The sequence below is a fragment of the Cyprinodon variegatus genome, unplaced genomic scaffold, assembly GCF_000732505.1.
Source record: "Cyprinodon variegatus isolate N-32 unplaced genomic scaffold, C_variegatus-1.0 Scaffold98, whole genome shotgun sequence".
NCBI lineage: Eukaryota > Metazoa > Chordata > Actinopteri > Cyprinodontiformes > Cyprinodontidae > Cyprinodon > Cyprinodon variegatus.
The window spans coordinates 520,979-530,043 of NW_015150551.1; the positions used below are offsets into that span (position 1 = coordinate 520,979).

The following is a 9,065-nucleotide window of genomic DNA, read 5'->3' on the forward strand; positions in this document are numbered from 1 at the left end:
CTTTGGTAAAAACAGCAATCCTTTTGATAGTGTTTAGCCAATCTATATTAGTAAAAGGGCTAACCAATACAAATTGGTCAGTTTGAACACAATGTTGTTTAAGTAGTATAGCAACTTTGACATCCAAGGCCAGGTCTAGAACCAAGAAACTCCTATGTCCAATACCACTGTCATACTAATACATAATAATGTTACGACCAAGGTTAATGGCAAGATTAGCATGCTGTATATGTACTTATCACTATAATTATCTCTAGGTCCATAACTATTTTATACTATGTTTGACTGTGGGAAAACAGTCAGATTAGTAAACCATTCGTTATCATTTTTATTGGTTGTACGGTAAACCAATTAAATTGGCTGATTGAAACCGATTGCTTATTTAGTTTCTGACCAAAATATTGGTTAATCTTACCATAATTGGTTAAACCAACTAGACTGGTTATTCTTCCTATCAATTTAGTGTGGCGGTGGCAAGCAGACAAAGTTTTATTCTATTTTTGACAGACACCAGAGCCAGACAGCTGTCAACAACACATACAACTCACTAGAAACAGCTATATTTACTTAGGGCTGCCACTAATGATTATTTTGATAACTGATTAATTTGTTGACAATGATTGCCATTCATTTATTAACAATCGGGTAGCAAAAGGTTCTTCAAAGAATTTTTTCGTTTTACAGAATTCAACCCACTGAAAGAAAAGCTTTTCAACTTGAGGAATTCTGGGTAGCAAAAAGGGTTTTTTATGTTAAATGTAAAATGTATATATTTTTTCAACAATTCTGTTCTAAGGAATGTTTCAGAGTCTCTATACTCCACTTAACCATAAAACAATGTCTAAATTAATCGATTGGTTATTTCAATAATCAATTAATCACAATTAATCAGATTAATTGTTTCAGTCCTAATATTAATACATTTGTGAATATTTTCATACATCTGTGTGTGTGTGTGTGTGTGTGTGTCTATTAGTGACAGCTCACATTAGAATATTTACTGGGCTGTATATATTAACATTGATAATAAAAATATAATGATTAAACAATTAAGAAACCAAAATAAGTAACAAAAATCACTTAATATTGGATTTTATTGAATCTACATATAAAAATCAGGTGAGGGCATCCATACTTTTGGGTTTCACACCACAGGGAAGTCAAGCAGAATTAACACACCAGGGTCATTCAGGGCTATACCTCCGAGGACATTTATGCACTTTTCTCCCACAGCCATTAGAAAAAGAAAAAAATGTTTTAGCTAAAACTAAAAAGAATATTTTTGTAGCAAATGAGAGATTTTTTCTTGCTCACATTTTTATTCTGAAATAAAATGCTATGTAAAGTTGAGAACGTCTGAAAAACCTTTTTTTTTATGCATATTTTTGAAGACACGTATTTCTAAGAATGCAGACGGGCCCTAGGAAGAGGAAACCTCCTCATCTGGTGGGAAGGCCTGCAGGCTTTGCATGTGTTTACGTAAACACCTGGATTTAAATTTGCGTTGCAGGCTCTGTCCTCTATAAGCCCTCTGTTTGGCTTAAAAGAACATAGTGAAGTTCCCCCAAGGCCTCGCTGTTTGCACCAAGCTCAGAACATGAGTCATCAACAGGAAAGAATCCGTGCTCCACTGCCTCCGACTCAACCACAACACCATCCTGGTTACAGTCAACAGACGGCTAAAAGCAGAGGGGAGCACACAGACGGCGCTTTTGCTCTGCTCCTTTGGAGCACTGGAACATATTCAAGCAGGCTCCAGATCATAAACTTAGGTATGTTAATTTAGCTGCCTAGCTGTTCTTTTTGCACTTTGCAGGTTGTGACTTGCACTGCCTTTTTAGCTCCACCTCAGTTTTTCTGGGAATAATCAAGACAGGAATCCACTAAACACACCCTCGACACACAGGATTTGCTTCATCTGTGAAAAGGCAGCAGCTCAGAGTATGAAAACATTAAAGATGTACTGTCTTATTATGTGCTATCTTAGATCAGGGCATCAGTGTGGATTGAAATGCACCTAATAGGGGGCATTTTTGTATAATCATTGCTAAATCATGTTTTTAAGTAATAAAGGAAACCTGGGCCTGAGGAAGGTGTCCTTTTTAGTCAATCAGAAGGAAATTGTCTTTTCAAAAAATGAATAATTAAACTAAAGTGAGTTTCACTTGTCTGGAAGATGAAGCATTTTCCTTCCAATGTTGAAGCTCAAGTAGAAAACGGGAGGAAAGCCAGAGAAATCAGCAGGATGAGCCACGTCGCTCTACGGGCCAGCTCCCACAGTCTCCATGGTAACCAAATGCTTTAAAGAGAGATGGGCGGTGGCAGACTCACCTACCTCCATTATTGCCTCAGGTTTTAACTCAGATACTGTAGACGCCACAGCATCAGGAGGCACCATAGGTTTCACAGCAGACCCCATGATTAGACGGCTGGATTGTAGCTGCATGGCTGCTCCATGCCATCAGCACTCAGAGAATCTGTACGCCAACTTGTCAACATGATGGCACTGGAAATTCACTGTACATGAGATACTGTCTCCTTTTGCTATTTTTGTTGATTAGAAAGGACTATGTTGCTCAAAACTAATAAAAAGGATAATAAATGATTTATTTTTAAACATCCTGGTATGTGAGAGAAACACACAACGCGTTAACAAGGAGAATTTCAGCTGTAGCTGACATTTTCAAGACACTTACAGAACCTGAGTCGACCTACATGACAGATCCAGGGCATCCAGCTGCTGACATCAAATTTAAACAACCTTATAAGCTTGTTAATAGTATGAAGAATAATCATCTGTGATTTTATATGCTTCCTACAAATCTTTTGAGGAACAATGGTTCCTCTGGGTTACAGGCATTAGAAAAATTATCATATGTGCGTGTGTGTAAAAATATAATTTTTGCTGAAAAGCTCAGGTACAGGTAATGAATTAAGTAAATAAACACCGAGAGTTAAATGAAAACTATTGCTCATATTAATGATCTACAACATAATAATAAATAAAGAGCAAGTTGATGCAACAAAAGGCCTACTAGAAAAATGTTCTTCAAAGACTACAACAAATCACTAATGTAATCAGATAATAGAATGGGAATAATAATGAAAAAAACATTGACCCAATTATCTATTGTCCCATTTCCCTCCTTTCTTTACCTCAACAGCATTTGCAGCAATGAGATTCTTTAAGCAGACCCACAAAAATACCCAGAGTGCATCAGTGCAAACATCAGGCCTCATGTCTCACTATCTCACCACACATCCGCTCCTCTCTAAGCCGTGATGAATCTGCAGTGTAGAATTAATACTTGGGACTGAGCTGTATAGATAAACTGTGAATGAAGCTGGGCCATCGTTCCCTCAGCGTTCCACCGAATGACGGAGTGCCCTACTTACAGCCTCTCCTCTGGGCGCTGACTGCAGGCCTGTTCAATGCAGCCTTTTGCGGCGCAAGCTTGAAAAAAAGCATCCGCCTTACGTGATGCGAGTTCATCATTAAGGTGAAGACATGTTGTAAATGTGGCTTAAATTATGCAAATGGGCAGAGAGGAAGAAATTTACTGCGATCCAAAAGACCTGCAGTCACACTAGAACCACAGACATAAAGCATTGCTTTGGGACAATATGTAATATACAAACACAGGTTATGAATGCACCTGGATAGTGTTTGGTGTATTTTTATTTCCTTCTGGTCAATATTTTGCAGAACTTCAGTTACAGCTGGACCAGCTGGTCAACTGCTGGGATGCATCTACAACCACTTCTGCGCATGAGGAAACTGAAAGTATTTACCTATTTACGTCAAACACACTAAGTTTTCAAATGTCAGGACTGACTGAGTCATACATGTGAGCTGTTTACATGGCTAAATGTTTGGGGTCGTTGTTCTGCAGGAGGCTGAGTCCTCCGCTGCCTAATTGCTCTGTAATCTGTCTTCAATCAACCCCGATCAACTTCCTCTCCCTCACTAAGGAATGCCATATCACAGTGTAGACTCCTTGTTCAAACTGTTGAAGGTTTTTTGACCTCCTGACCAAATCCTCCTCTACTTGTTTGCTGTGTTTTTACTTGACTTCTTGACTTTTTATTTCAACAGTAGGTCCCCTCCAGAAAACTTCCATATATAAACAGATTGATTCATCAGTAATTACATCCTGTCCTGGATGGTCTTGAAAAAATAAAGAACTAAAATCAGAAATGACTAGAAAACTTGTTTATACTCCAAATGAAGCTATACACCTGAGTTCCTTATAGCCAAGGACACTCTGTACAAGAGATAAAGCAAAGAGGACATTTTCCCTCTGTGGATGATCACAAGACAGTCCACTTCTGCACAAGAAATCATTTTTAGCAGTTCAGGAAAGGTGGAGGATAAATATAAATGAAGCATATGTGTCCTTTTCTGGGTTGAGGGTGACCGAGGGCAACCCATATCCTGCCTATTTTTAGAGTAACCCTGCTTTGTTCCTCCATAAAGCTCAGCCTCATCGTACCTGACTTTCAGGCTGACACCTGAGGGATAGTCTAGCTGGAGTTTCCAGTCCAGCAATGAGAGAAAAAAAACACAGAGCCTTACAGATCAGCGACTTTCTCCCACACACACCTGAAGTAAGAGGGCCATTGACGGTCCAAATCATAATTAATATCCTCTACTTTGTTAATACTGCAGTGATGCAGAGGGAAGCTTCCCACAGATTACAGAACTATCAAGTTAAAGCTGAGGATGATCCTCTGATGATCAGAGACTCTTTTAACAGAATAACATCTGGATCTATATTTAGATCTAATATGTTTTAAAAAAGGCTGCATGAGGCTTTGAAATGGTTGATGTTGACTTCCCTTATCTGACCTTTGACACAGTGGATGCATGATATGACAGCCTGCTCTGAAGCTATTTTAAGTGTTTTTTCATCTGAAAGTAGAACCTTTTGTTTGCAGCAAGAGCGGCGAGAAACGACTAATGCAGCGATCAAAAAGATACGCCGCCGCCTCCATACGGCAAATGGTAAAAATGAAACAGAAAGAGATCGAGCCCTGACATCTTCCAAGCTTCATCACAAAAAAAGTCTGTCAGACGCCGTCCTGCTGAGACACCTTATACTTTGTGGCGCAGCTCCATCGCAAGTTGCCATGGAGACGGACAAACAAAGTGAGATTATATTTAGCTGGAATTTATTACAAAATTAATTGGGGGTGTTAATTTGTTTTTTTTGGGGGGGGGGGATATTTATAGATACAGTACTAGCAGAGCCGCGACTGAAATACAAGCTAAGGAGGTTTGGGGAATTAGTTTAGCAGGACTGCTTTGTGTTTACCAGCTTTGAGGTGGGAGTTGTGTAAAGGAGAAAGTGACACAGTGATGCTGACGCCCAAGATCGGTGAACTGAACAGGGATTAGCTGACTGGCATATTCAAACAGGTTTATGAAGAGGACCTCAAAGGAAGCTTTTAATCGAGGGCACTTCAGCCACACAGTCACTAAAAACCCACCTGAATGCTTTTATCTCTGCTTCTGATGACTTCAATGTTACAAATCAGCATCATCTATTATTTGCCTTTTAATTCCTGTTTTCTTTTGCTTTGGGTCAGATCTGCTTTATAAATACAGTTCAGCTGAGTCATACAAAGATTTGTGCTGCTTAAAAAAATCAAACTTATTACTCATAACATTACACCTAAAGTCGAAGGCAATATAGGTCGTTATGAGTAGAAATCCTCTCTTTAAACATCTGCAGTATTTCACTAAAGCTCCATGCATCATTTCTCCTCCTCACCCCACTGAGCACAGGTTAAAAAGTTATAATAATAATAATAATAATAAACAACATCCATCATAGCTCTCCTTGAGTTGCTCCACACCGCGAGTCAATAGGCTGAAATAAGACTTTCCTCAGAGGACAAATAGGTTGTTTGGAGCTTTACATGAAAAACTTGAATAATCAGGAAGTAGAAACTAAAGAAGGATCTATTTGATTGTAATAAAAGGTAATCCTGTGACAAAACTACAGCTGCCAAGCTAAAAGAGGCCTTCTGTTTTAGCATGTGACAGCAGATTCTACCTAAACAGACACTCAACCATTAAACAGCTGATATCAGCTTTTTTTTTCTTTTTTTTTTTTTACACACCTGGTTTCATTCTATTAAACATTAAGTACACATTCTGAAGAATGAGCACATGTGTTTATTCTGTATTTCTGCTAGGACTGCAGCTAACGAATATTTTGCAAACCGATTAATCTGACGATTATTTCTTTGATTATTGACTAATAATCAGACAGCAAAAGGTTCCTTAAAAATACTTTTTACAATATTAAACGAATGCAAAATGTTTTTGGTATAATTGCTGCCTAAATGGGTCACTCTGTCAGCTAAAGGCGTTTTAGAGTCTCCAGTTAACGATTGAGTACTAAATTAGTTGATGATTATTTCAATAATCGATTAATCACGATTAATCTGATTTGTTGTTTAACCCCTAATTTCTGATTGAGGAAAATAAGAAAAAGCTCAAAGCTTAACTAACCATAATAAGCAATTGTTGTTGTTTTTTCTAAACTGCTTAAAACAAACAAAACCCTTTAAAGTCTTGGAATAAACTTTGGGTAAATAACAGTGAAAATCTGTACCTTCCTTTCAGTAAAGATTATCCTGGTCCCTCCCTACATTACATTATGCTGAACAAATTCCACGTTAATCCAAAACCAAATTAAGTTACTATTAAAAAGCTAACTATTCTGCTTTTATATGTCTATAAAATACTTGACTCTAAAGCACTGCAGAGATTACATTTAAATCAAGGAGATTATGTGCTAAAAAAACCAACACTCTAAGGGTATTTTCCTTATGGAAAAGTGACTCAAAATGACCCGCAAACCCAGAATGTCTCTTCTGTAACCAAACTGCCTGTTTCATATAGAAATCCACTCTCTTTTACAGTTTCTCCTCTCACAAACACTGTAACACCACCTCAGCTTCTACTACTATTAACTATTAACCACAGCTAAAAGGCTGGGAAGGTCAGATAAAGATATTTATAAATCCTGTGTAATGTTAAACTATCCAAAACAGCTCAATAAAAAAAATCTTGTTTTTTGATAAAGATTGCAAAATATGTTGATATGCATTATAACTATATAATATACAGTTTAACAAAAGGCTTGGTAGCAAAAAAAAAAATCATACAATAGTGATTTTTTTTCTTCACTGTCTAAACTAAACATTTCTGCCACGAATATGATTTTTACAATGATGCAATCACTCCTCATGCTTTAAATAATAGGAAGTAATCAGCTCACAGTTTAACTTTCACTTTACATACAAAGAAGAAATAAATTGATGTAACACATGGTGGAAATAAATAAAAAATCCTCGGTTTGTTTTGCAGATGATGAAGGCGGATTGAATGAAATATTCATTACCGGGGGCCAAACTCCACAGGGAGAAAACCACAGGTGGCCCCCAGCACAGACAGCTTCTGTTGCTCAACAGCAGCCAGCACAGCAAAGCCTTGAAAAACTTGTTCTCTAAATGTCTGCTATATTCCCTGGAGTTTACACAGCCTCATTAGGCTCAGGTGTCGCAATTAATGCGCATAATCAGACTCTGTTACACACCAGCTGAGCTGGGTCACTAGATAAGAAGAAGGGTCCATTAATAATTCTGTCGACAGGGATATTTCAGTTGAGGCAGACGGAGCGTAGTAGGCGCTGACAAGTCAGCCGCTTCATTCAAACGGAAGCTAGCAAATAATAAAAGGGGGGAGGGCAGCTCAAACACCCACTTTAACACGAGTTTTAGTAAATATAAAAACTTACGGTTCTAAAGGTGAAAGCTACAGCACCGCTTCCCTCCTCGCCAAACGGTCCAGTGCTGGGTTCGGGATTGAAAAGCTCCGAGTTGAACGGAGTTAAAGGGGAGGAGTCAGGTGAGTGACGTGCCTCTGAGCCAATGAGATTTGGGGAAGGTTGGGAGGAGGCGGAGGCGATAGAGGGAAAAGGGGGACGGGCACGTCCTTTGACCTGACCGGAATTGTGACGTAGGAGAAAATGTGAGCCACCACAGCCAAATCAATCAAGGTGAAAGTGAGTAAGGCAGGACGTTTGAGTATTTAATCAAACTCGTTTCACGGGATTTTTCAGAGTCGCTGTGACATAATGATCAGAATTAAAATATATGGGGGGTTTAGACAAGAACATGGTCTATTACTACCATTGACAGAAGATATCTCGATCACATTGTTCAAAGAACTGAAACTAATATTCTAAAGTCTCCACAAACAGGACCGCTCACATTAAAAATAAAATAAAGAGTTTTTAAAATTTATATATCAATAGAACAAATGATTCAGAAAGCCTAGATTTATATAAATTATGTTTTTTCTGGTTTGAAACTACATGTAATTACAAAAGCCTCTAATAAGCTGCTTAGAAGCAGAGTCCTTCTAACAATTCCCTGTTGGTTCCCTGAGGCAGACAGATATCTAAAAGTTGCAGGACAGGAGCTCTTTCTTTGTGTACAGGGTGTTCAATTTCTTCCTGCTCTAGTTCTTTGTCCTCTTTAACAGGTTTTCTTCCCTTCCAGGATTGCACATCATTCATCTCTATACATCTTCTAATCAATAATGACCAGTCTATCACCACTGAAGAAGAACATCCCCACAGCATGATGCTGCCACCACTCTATTTCACGCTGGGGATAGGGTGTTTCTACAGATGTGAAGTATTTGTGGTTTTTTTACCACATAGGTTATTTTACATACATCAAAGAAAGTTCAATTTCAGTCTCACTAGGCCTGTGCATCTTCTTCTACATTTTAGCAGTCCCATTCTTTTCACTTCTAATAGCTGCTGTTTATCTTATTGCAATGATGAATTGAAGTCAGAACTTTGACTGGTCCCTTCTAGCCATTAAATATTTAATTAAGTCTTTTTGAAGTCACTAACAAATCGTTCTCAATGATCTCTTTCTATTTAGAATAGAATAGAATAGAAAATCCCATTATTGTCCCACAATGGGGAAATTCTGGTGTTTACAGCAGCAAAAAGATTATAGAAAACATTGTCCCACAA

The 9,065-nt window shown here is 38.1% G+C and overlaps 1 protein-coding gene across 2 annotated transcripts in view; it reads right to left on the reverse strand.

Annotated features, from left to right (window-relative positions):
• Positions 1-7,903, reverse strand: part of LOC107084383 (oxysterol-binding protein-related protein 3-like) — a 29,816-nt gene extending 21,913 nt beyond the window's left edge. For both annotated transcript variants that reach the window (XM_015374194.1, XM_015374193.1), the window contains exon 1: positions 7,812-7,903. The gene's annotated coding sequence lies outside the window, so the exon portion shown is untranslated. The remainder of the gene's footprint in view (positions 1-7,811) is intronic.
• Positions 7,904-9,065: the final 1,162 nt, after the last annotated feature.